Below are 11,268 nucleotides of genomic sequence, written 5' to 3'. Positions count from 1 at the left end.
ACCCAAATCGGTCCCACCAAGTTTGAGTAATTGGTCAAACCGAGTTTTGGATTTACCCTAACCCTAGCACATCGGTCCCACCGAGTTGATCCAGTCGGTCCCACCGAAAATCTCTAACGGTCACTAGGTTTACATTTTCGGTCCGACCGAGTTTATTGATTCGGTCCCACCGAGATTGGAAAACTGTGTAACGGTTGGATTTTGTGTGGAGGCTATATATATACCCCTCCACCTCCTCTTCATTCGATGAGAGAGCCATCAGAACATACACCATTCCAACTCATATGTTCTGAGAGAGAACCACCTACTCATGTGTTGAGACCAAGATATTCCATTCCTATCATATGAATCTTGATCTCTAGCCTTTCCCAAGTTGCTTTCCACTCAAATCTTCTTTCCACCAAATCCAAATCCTATGAGAGAGAGTTGAGTGTTGGGGAGACTATCATTTGAAGCACAAGAGCAAGGAGTTCATTACCTACACACCATTTGTTACTTCTTGGAGAGTGGTGTCTCCTGGATTGGCTAGGTGTCACTTGGGAGCCTCCGACAAGATTGTGGAGTTGAACCAAGGAGTTTGTAAGGGAAAGGAGATCGCCTACTTCATGAAGATCTACCGCTAGTGAGGCAAGTCCTGTGTGGGCGATGGCCATGGTGGGATAGACAAGGTTGCTTCTTTGTGGACCCTTTGTGGGTGGTTGCTTCTTCGTGGACCCTTCGTGGGTGGAGCCCTGTGTGGACTCGCGCAACCGTTACCCTTGGGTGGAGCCCTGTGTGGACTCGTGCAACTGTTACCCTTTGTGGGTTGAAGTCTCCATCAACGTGGATGTAGGATAGCACCACCTATCCGAACCACGGGAAAAACATCCGTGTCTCCAATTGCGTTTGATTTCTCCAAACCCTTCCCTTTACATTCTTGCAAGTTGCATGCTTTACATTCCGCTGCTCATATACTCTTTGCATGCTTGCTTGATATGTATTGTGTGTGTTGAAATTGTGCCTAAACTCCACTTAAACCGAAAAAGCTTAAAAATTGCAACTCTAGCATTTAGTGTCTAATCACCCCCCTCTAGACACATCTACTTCTAGATCCTACAAGTGGTATCAGAGCTTTGGTCTCCATTGCCTTGGTTTAATCACCATTGGAGGAAGATGGATGTGTCTACATTAGGGAGTCTTAGACATAGAGTGCCTATTCTTGAGGGAGAGTATTTTCATGAGTGGAAAATGAGATGCTTGTAATATTCAATCAATATCATTTGAACAAGTATATTGCTAGCCCTTGTGCACCCCATGTTGATCCCTTGCATCCTACCCTAGATGAAGATATTGACATGATTCGCAATCTTAGAACTATTGAGCTCATCATTAGAGGATTGCCCAAAAATTTGATTGCTAGTTTGACTACTCACAATTGTGCCTATACCATATGGAAATTTCTTGAGGAACGATTTCCCGATTATTCCTTGAAAACTTTGGATGAAATTCTCCATAAATCTATTGCCTTGAGTAAGATGAACTCTAGTGATCCTAGTTTTGCTAAATGTCTTTTTGAACTTGCCAATCTTAAGCATGCTAAAGGAGATGTTGGAATCATTAATGATATCATATTCAAAGCTATAAGAATTCATAAAAGTGACCACTTTGATAATCATTTATCTAATGAATTATCCTCTCTAGGAAATGGTGAGTCACAAGATCATGACGAACATGAATATTATGATGATGATGATAGTGACTTCGATCTTGATGATGCAATGATACATTTTGGTCTTATGGCAAATCTTCGGGGATATGAATCAGGAGGAAAGGAATGGGTTCTTGATAGTGGATGTACTGATCATATGACCGGAGATGAAGAGATGTTTCGTGAGCTTGCTGAAAATGACGGCCCTCGAAAATATGTCACCTTTGGTGATAATTCAAAGGGTAAAGTGGTTGGCCTTGGTAAGGTGGCCATCTCACATGATAGTTCCGTTCAAAATGTCATGCTCGTTGAATCTCTTGGCTACAACTTACTTTCAGTATCTAGACTTGCTGATTTCGGTTTGAATGTCCTATTTACTGAGGTAGATTGCCAAGTATTTCGTCGAGACAATCATAAAATGGTCTTTACAGGTATGCATAGAGGTGATCTTTACATTGTCGATTTCTCTAAAAAGGCACAACCTAAAACTTGCTTTGTTGCTAAATCCTCAAAAGGTTGGTTGTGGCATAGACAACTAGGTCACGTTGGCATGAGAAACCTTGACAAGCTTATTAAAGGAAATCATATCCTTGGAGTTAACAATGTCATATTTGATAAGGATAGACTTTGCAGTGCTTGTCAAGCAGGTAAACAGGTTGGAGGAAGACATCCCGTGAAGAACATCATGACCACAAGGAGGCCACTCGAGCTACTTCACATGGATCTTTTTGGTCCCAACGCCTACAAGAGTCTCGGTGGAAATTCTTTTGGTCTAGTTATAGTTGATGATTTTTCAAGATTTACGTGGGTGTTCTTTCTTAATGACAAATCGCAGGTCCAGAAGATCTTCAGAAACTTCGCTAGGAAGGCCCAAAATCAGTTTGATGTGAAGATCAAGAAGGTTCGGTGTGACAACGGAACGGAGTTCAAGAACGCAAATGTGGACACCTTTCTTTACGAAGAAGGGATTTCACACGAGTTCTCAGCTACGTACACACCTCAACAAAATGGAGTTGTTGAGAGGAAGAACCGGACGCTCATCGAAATGGCAAGAACGATGCTTGATGAATACAAGACGCCAAAGCACTTTTGGGTAGAAGCGGTTGAGACAGCCTGTCACGCAACAAACCGCTTATATCTTCACAAGCTACTTGGCAAGACGGCATACGAGCTTCTCACCGGTAACAAACCCCAAGTTGGATACTTTCGAGTATTCGGCTCAAAGTGCTACATTCTTGATAAGCATCATCGTTCAAAGTTTGCTCCTAAATCTCATGAAGGTTTTCTACTTGGTTATGGCTCAAACTCTCACACTTACCGTGTCTACAACAATTTCACCCGAAAGGTTGAAGAGACGGTAGATGTGAAGTTTGATGAATCTAATGGCTCGCAAGTAGAGCAACTGCCAATTGATGTAGGAGACAAAGACCCTTCAGAAGAAATTCATGACTTGTCCATTGGCAAAATTCGTCCAACGGAGGTGAAGGAGAGTACTTCATACGTTCAAGTGGAAGCTTCTACTTCACGACAAGGTGAACCAAGAATCGACACGGAAGCATCCACAAGTGGGACACACCAAGATGAAGAAAACGAGGAAATACGTCAAGACTAACATCAACAACCTCCTTCTCCACCACGACAAGAGAACGACGACGTCAACAATGAAGAAGGCCAAGAAGAAGAACAAGATGAAGAAGATGTTCAACGAAGACCCAAGCAAAAGCTCTCACAAGTTCGAGCAAGAATTGCCAAAGATCATCCCGTCGAGCAAATCCTAAATGATATACAGACCGGGAGAATCACTCGCTCAAAAACTCGTTTAGCTAACTTTTGTGAAAACTATTCATTCATCTCTAGCATTGAACCTATGAAGGTTGAAGAAGCTTTGGAAGATCCGGATTGGATAAACGCTATGCATGAAGAGCTACATAATTTTGAGAGAAACCAAGTTTGGACATTGGTCGAGAAGCCCGACAACAACCACAACATCATTGGTACCAAATGGGTGTTTCGCAACAAGCAAGATGAAGATGGACAAGTGGTTCGCAACAAAGCACGTCTCGTCGCCCAAGGGTACACACAAGTCGAAGGTATGGACTATGGTGAGACATATGCTCCCGTTGCTAGACTTGAGTCCATTCGCATCTTACTTGCCTATGCTAATCACCATAATATCACCTTGTACCAAATGGACATTAAAAGTGCTTTTCTAAATGGTGAAATAGAGGAGGAAGTTTATGTCAAACAACCTCCCGGCTTTATCAATCCTAAGAAACCAAATCATGTTTACAAACTTCACAAAGATCTTTATGGTCTTAAACAAGCTCCTAGAGCATGGTATAAATGCTTGACCAAGTTCCTTACTACAAGTGGTTTTGAAATTGGTAAAATTGATTCTACTCTTTTTAATAAAAGGGTTAATGGAGAACTATTTGTATGCCAAATTTATGTTGATGATATCATATTTGGTTCAACTAACCCTCTCTTTAGTGAAAAATTTGGAAAACTAATGTCAGAGAAGTTTGAGATGTCTATGATGAGTGAACTCAAATTCTTTCTCGGGTTGCAAATCAAGCAAACTAAGGAAGGTACATTTGTCTCTCAAACAAAGTACACCAAGGACTTATTCAAGAAGTTCAATATGCAAGAATGCAAAGGTATGTCTACACCCATGCCTACTAGTGGACATAATGATTTAACTAAATATGGTGAACCGGTTGATCAAAAGGTTTATCGCTCTATGATTGGTTCATTGTTATACCTATGTGCTTCACGTCCCGATATTATGCTAAGTGTGTGCATGTGTTCACGATATCAAGCTGCTCCTAAAGATTGTCATCTTAAGGCTGTGAAAAGGATAGTGAGATATTTAGTCCATACACCAAATTTTGGCATTTGGTATCCTAAGAGGTCTTCTTTTGATCTTGTTGGCTATTCTGACTCGGATTATGCCGGAGACAAGGTTGATAGAAAGTCCACTTCGGGTACTTGTCAATTTCTTGGTAGATCTCTTGTGTCTTGGTCTTCCAAGAAACAAAATTCGGTATCCTTATCCACCGCCGAAGCGGAATACATTGCCGCTGGTTCATGTTGTGCTCAATTACTTTGGATGACCCAAACTCTTAAAGATTATGGGATTTATGTGAAACATGTTCCACTGCTTTGTGACAATGAAAGTGCTATCAAAATTGGTCATAATCCTGTACAACATTCTCGAACTAAGCATATTGAAGTTCGTCATCATTTCATTCGAGATCATGTTGCTAAGGGTGACATCAATCTTAAGCATGTTCGCACCGACAAGCAATTAGCGGATATATTCACTAAACCACTTGATGAGAAAGTGTTTTGCAGGTTGAGAGGAGAATTGAACATCATTGATGCCTCGAACTTGGAGTAGAAACTCCATTGGATACATGCAAGACATGAGCTTATGACTAGTCCATGATATATCTCTTATGATAACTATCTTATGTCTTGGATATATTTGCACCTTGCATGTTGCCTAACCCATGTAGGTGCTTGGTTGAATCCAATTCCATGAGATTGCGACTCACTCATATCTTGAGCAATCTCTACATCACCAAGACTCTACACAATAGTGGTTGAAGACAAGGAAGCACAAAACCACTCAAACATATCCTTTGACAAATTCTATGTTAAGCTTCATGATTGTCATTTTTGGATACACAAGTGCTCTTCCTTGCAAGAACTAACCCATGTAGGTAGATGAACTCAAACTCCAAGTGGTGCTCCCAACTCTTGATGAACTACATCGACCTTGAGCACCCACACAAGTTCAACTACATGAGCAAGAACCACATCACCACCCAAGGTATGTTATTCCATCTTAGAGAAGCTTTACTCCAAGACATGAGTCAAAGCAACTCAACAAGATGTGAATACATCAAGATGCTTAAACGAAAAATGTTAACCCCATTTTGAACTTAAACGATGAGTATGACCTATGATCAAGTGTTCTCACTTGACTCCTAAGTCAATATACTCTAACATAGGTGACTATGTCACCACCCAATTCTAGATGAAGTTCTCTTGTGTTCTTTTCTGAGTTATTGCATTTGTCCCTTGCATATTTGTTTCCTTCTCTTTCAAACAAAAAAAAACTTCATCTAGAAACTTTCACTCTTTTCTTTCTGGTTTTTGTTCTGCATATTTCTGCATCAAATTCCTTGCAAATCCTTCAGCTAATTCATTGCAAATCTTTCTGAGATCTTACTTGACTAGTGATCTGAGGTGACAAGTGTTTTTCTCTGTGATGAACTCGGTTTCACCGAATTGCCATTTTCGGTCCAACCGAATCCCTTCGGTACTACCGAAACATGCCACTCGGTGCCACCGATTTCGCAACCGGAAAAACAGTTTGCCACATATTCTATATTTCTTCTGATCCAGCTCCACTCAATGAATCTTGTCCTCTACAAGCATCACAGATTCCCTGCTTTGTACTGAATCTCAAGGACCAAACCTATTTGACGGATTCCAGGAAAAACCTTCTTGGAAATTGATGTCAAAGGGGGAGAGAGAGATCACATCAAATCTTATCATCAGGGAGAGAGAGATCACATCAAAAGCTTATCACCTACAAAGGAGAAAGTACTAAGGGGGAGAGAATACTCAAGGATCCCATATATTAAGAGGGAGAAAGAAATCTCCAAGGGGGAGAGAATACTCAAGGATCCCAGATGCTTGATGTTCAAGAGGAGAGATGCCACATGTCTTTTTGGGGGAAAGACATGTTCATATGAACTCATTTGAATTAAGTTCTATTCATATCTTTCAGCTCTGATTTTCTGTTTCCTATCTTCTCCCAATATCCCATGTAAGATTTAGGGGGAGCAAGACACCTAAGGGAAAGAAATCAGTCAAATTCATTGCATATCTTTATTCTTGGGGACATGTTGAATCCAATGTGGTACCTTGTACTCACTCTCTACATGTCATCCCAGTCTTGGTATTCTTGTGGTTTCTTTTGTTTGCTCTGGCTAGTGGATGTACCTGTGTTATCTAACTTTGTTTGTGCAGGTTCATTCCATCCTAAGCCAACTCAAGACCACAAGGTAAGTATATGCATCAAAATCATGAGTATGAGGAGTTCTTGCTTATGTACATACTGTTTGCAAGAAGGACTCATGAGCATGAAGGTATTTTCCTTGATAATCTTTTTCTCTGATGCATAGGGCCAAGATGCATGTAACACATTGCCTACTCTGTCATGGTTATGCTCTCACATGTCTCTGTATTTCATATTTACATGAGTGCATACATGTAGGGGGAGCCTATGCTTGTTACATGTACTTCCAAAGCTTTACTTGCTGTTCTTTATATCTTTATCTAAAGCTTTGATGTATGTTGCCATCAATTACCAAAAAGGGGGAGATTGAAAGCACAAGTGCTCCCTAGGTGGTTTTGATAATTGATGACAACATATCTCTTGTTGGACTAACATTTCGATCTAGCATGTTTCAGATAAGTTCAACAATGGAGTGGCATGGACTAAAGGTTGTGGGAACTCCTTTAAGATGCTAAGGACAAAGGATTTGCTAAAGCTTCAAGCTCAAGACTCTTCATTTTATATTTTAGTGATCCAAGATCACATTGAGTCTTTAGGAAAAGCCAATACTATCAAGGAGGGATGAGGTGTTGCTTAATGAGCCTCTTGCTTCATGTGCTTTCCCACTTCCACATATGACCTAAACCCTAAGCCAAACTTGGTCCTACCGATTCTTCCTATCCGGCGCCACCGAGTTTCACTTGTCATAAGCCACTGCCAAACCCTAATCAGTTCGGTCTCACCGATGGGATCTCGGTCTCACCGAGATGGGCTTGCAAACTCTTTGTTACCCATTGCAATATTCTCGGTCCCACCGAGATATGCAATTGGTCCCACCGAGTTTGCTTGACCAAATCTCAGTTTCACTTATTACCCAAATCGGTCCCACCGAGTTTGAGTAATCGGTCAAACCGAGTTTTGGATTTACCCTAACCCTAGCACATCGGTCCCACCGAAAATCTCTAACGGTCACTAGGTTTACATTTTCGGTCCGACCGAGTTTATTGATTCGGTCCCACCGAGATTGGAAAACTGTGTAATGGTTGGATTTTGTGTGGAGGCTATATATATACCCCTCCACCTCCTCTTCATTCGAGGAGAGAGCCATCAGAACGCATACACCATTCCAACTCATATGTTCTGAGAGAGAACCACCTACTCATGTGTTGAGACCAAGATATTCCATTCCTACCATATGAATCTTGATCTCTAGCCTTTCCCAAATTGCTTTCCACTCAAATCTTCTTTCCACCAAATCCAAATCCTATGAGAGAGAGTTGAGTGTTGGGGAGACTATCATTTGAAGCACAAGAGCAAGGAGTTCATTACCTACACACCATTTGTTACTTCTTGGAGAGTGGTGTCTCCTAGATTGGCTAGGTGTCACTTGGGAGCCTCCGACAAGATTGTGGAGTTGAACCAAGGAGTTTGTAAGGGCAAGGAGATCGCCTACTTCGTGAAGATCTACCGCTAGTGAGGCAAGTCCTGTGTGGGCGATGGCCATGGTGGGATAGACAAGGTTGCTTCTTCGTGGACCCTTTGTGGGTGGTTGCTTCTTCGTGGACCCTTCGTGGGTGGAGCCCTGTGTGGACTCGCGCAACCGTTACCCTTGGGTGGAGCCCTGTGTGGACTCGCGCAACCGTTACCCTTCGTGGGTTGAAGTCTCCATCAACGTGGATGTAGGATAGCACCACCTATCCGAACCACGGGAAAAACATCCGTGTCTCCAATTGCGTTTGATTTCTCCAAACCCCTCCCTTTACATTCTTGCAAGTTGCATGCTTTACATTCCGCTGCTCATATACTCTTTGCATGCTTGCTTGATATGTATTGTGTGTGTTGAAATTGTGCCTAAACTCCACTTAAACTGAAAAAGCTTAAAAATTGCAACTCTAGCATTAAGTGTCTAATCACCCCCCTCTAGACACATCTACTTCTAGATCCTACACTATGCTTAGAGTTGTGTCAGGTCTAGTTCATCTGGGTGATGGGCCAGAGTGAAATGCTTATGCCGGTAATGTGAGGGATGTGTTGAACATGTTTTGGTAAAGGTATCGATGAGAGGCCATGTAGGAGTACATGGTGGGTTGTTTCATTGAGGCCGTCCCTAAGAACTGAGATCTGTATGTGTGATTTAAGATTCAGCTACTACCATGCATTGGGATCCTTAATTGACCCTCTCGGCTTCTTAACCACCCTAGTACTCTGTCCAGGAGTCGCAACTAGTTTCTGGCGTTTGTAGGTTATGTGTTGGCGGCCGTGCGTAGCACTGACCCTAGGGGTGGGCTATGTTGCGGTAGATACACCGTGGCCGGGTATGCCAGGCGCCCGTTAGGCGTCTCGGGACCCTGTTCACATCGTTTGGGGCAGTATGTGGAAACCTCGGCCGGACTCCCTGCGGATGGAACCTGGATAGGCGATAAACCTAGACTAGAGACATAAGTGTTTAGGTAGGCCGTGGCCGACACCCTCGTTGGGCTTCCGCTTGAAGGTTGTCAAGTACATGTCGTGTAAGCGGCGGTAAGTGGTGAAAGCGTGTATGAAGAAGTACACCCCTGCAGGGTATAAAACTATTCGAATAGCCACGTCCGTGGTAAAGGACTACTTGGTTGCCTATACAGTTCATAGACAAGTTAATGGGTACTAATAAAAGACTCAAGATAAGTGTGAGTACCGAGGATGGCCCTCTCGTAGGATGACGAGGGAGGATCCCCGGTGGAGTATTGTGTTGGTGAGTAGTGGACTCGTGTGCGAAAACTATTTTACTGGTGAAGTTCCGTAGGATAGCTTAGCCAAGAGTCAAAGATGGCTTGCTGCGTTAACCCCACCACCTTCTTGAGAATAAGCATGTATAGTAGGTTCTGATGTAAGACTTGCTGAGTACCTATGTACTCATGTTTGCTTAATTACTGTTTTCAGACGACAACACCGCACCCTCCGATGGGTTCTACGTAGACCTTGACGTCGACGAGTGACTAGCCACCCAGGTGGTGATCCTGGCCATGGAGGGCCCTATGTAGATAGACAGGCTTCGAGAAGCCTTCTTCTTTCTAGAGTCTGTACTCAGACTAGTTGCTTCCGCATGTGCTTGTATGATTTTATGACTTGAGTGTCGGGTCATGTGACCCCTATCTGTATGAACATGTTATGTATGGCTCTCTGGAACCTTTAAATAAAGTACTTGAGTTGTAGAGTTTTGTTGTGATGCCATGTTGTATGTACTACTATCGGGCATATTGTGTGTATGATTGAAATGCTTGGTATGAGTGGGATCCGACAATCTAGTTCTTTATCCTTGGCAGCCCTTCTTATGGGGAAATGTAGTCTAGTGTTCCTCGAGCCATAGTAGTCCCCTATAGCCCGGTTCACCGGAGTCCTGCTAGCCCAGCACTACTGCTCAGGACACTTGACTGGCCGGCATGTGTTTCACTCCGTTCCTATGTCTGTCCCTTCGGGGAAATGTCACGCGGTGATATCCGGAGTCCTGCCTAGCCTGCTACAGCCCGGGTTCCCCGGAGTCCTGTCAGCCCAGTGCTACAGCCCGGAATCACTCGCTGATGACCGACATGTTCGATGTGATTCATGTATGCCTGTCTCCATAGGTCTGTGCCGCTTTGGGTTCACAACTAGCCATGTCGGCCCGGGTTCTCCGTCATATCGATGCTAGTGACACTATCATATATGTGAGCCAAAAGGCGCAAACGGTCCCGGGCCATGGTAAGGCGACACCCGTGGGATACCGTGCATGAGGCCGCAAAGTGATATGAGGTGTTACCGGCTAGATCGATGTGACTTGGAATCGGGGTCCTGACAGCGTTGGCATCAGAGCCGGACTGCCTGTAGGTTCGTTGAGCCAAACTGGTCGATGTCGAGTCTAGAAATGCTTTAGTTATATGTAGGGGAATTGATTGTGGGAGGGAACGTAAGGCTCTTTTACTCCTTTACCCTATGCCTCTGATCTGGGTCATTCTCCTCTCATTCAACGTGGGTTAAGGATTAGGCTCTCTTCTTCTATCAGGTTCACGTGTTACTAATCCGTAGTAGCTTATAGGATTGTTGTTACAAGTCCCAGTTTAGTTTCTACTATTCTTAGTATATGTTGCTAATTGGATCAGAACCTTGATATGATGTTGTTGAGTGGTAGTGCAAACTGTTATGGATGTCTCAAATCTTTTTCTGAACATTTACAGCTGTTATGCTGTCCAATTTTCCCTAGAAATTCTGATGTCTTTGCATTGTGGTTGTGCTTTCAGATGGCCAACCGTGTTCAAAACCAAGTGGTTCGCCTGACCCGATGCCTCGACGTGCCCGGTCATACTGCTATGTTAGTCTGGGTAATGACCGAGATGGGCTACCGTTGGTATCCCGAATACACCGTCGAAGAGCAATTCCGAGACTTTAATCAAAGCCAATATTTCTGCACCGTCAGGATATTTCCTTCTTATCCTGGATCTACCGAGTCCCTTCACTGTTCCTATGGACTGGGGGTTACTGTTGAGATGGCTGTGCA

This window comes from Triticum urartu, chromosome 3A (genome assembly GCF_056163025.1).
Source record: "Triticum urartu cultivar PI428250 chromosome 3A, HENAU_Tu73, whole genome shotgun sequence".
Taxonomy (NCBI): Eukaryota; Viridiplantae; Streptophyta; class Magnoliopsida; order Poales; family Poaceae; genus Triticum; species Triticum urartu.
The sequence above is the reverse complement of the archived record's forward strand: the minus strand, read 5'-3'. Positions refer to the sequence as shown.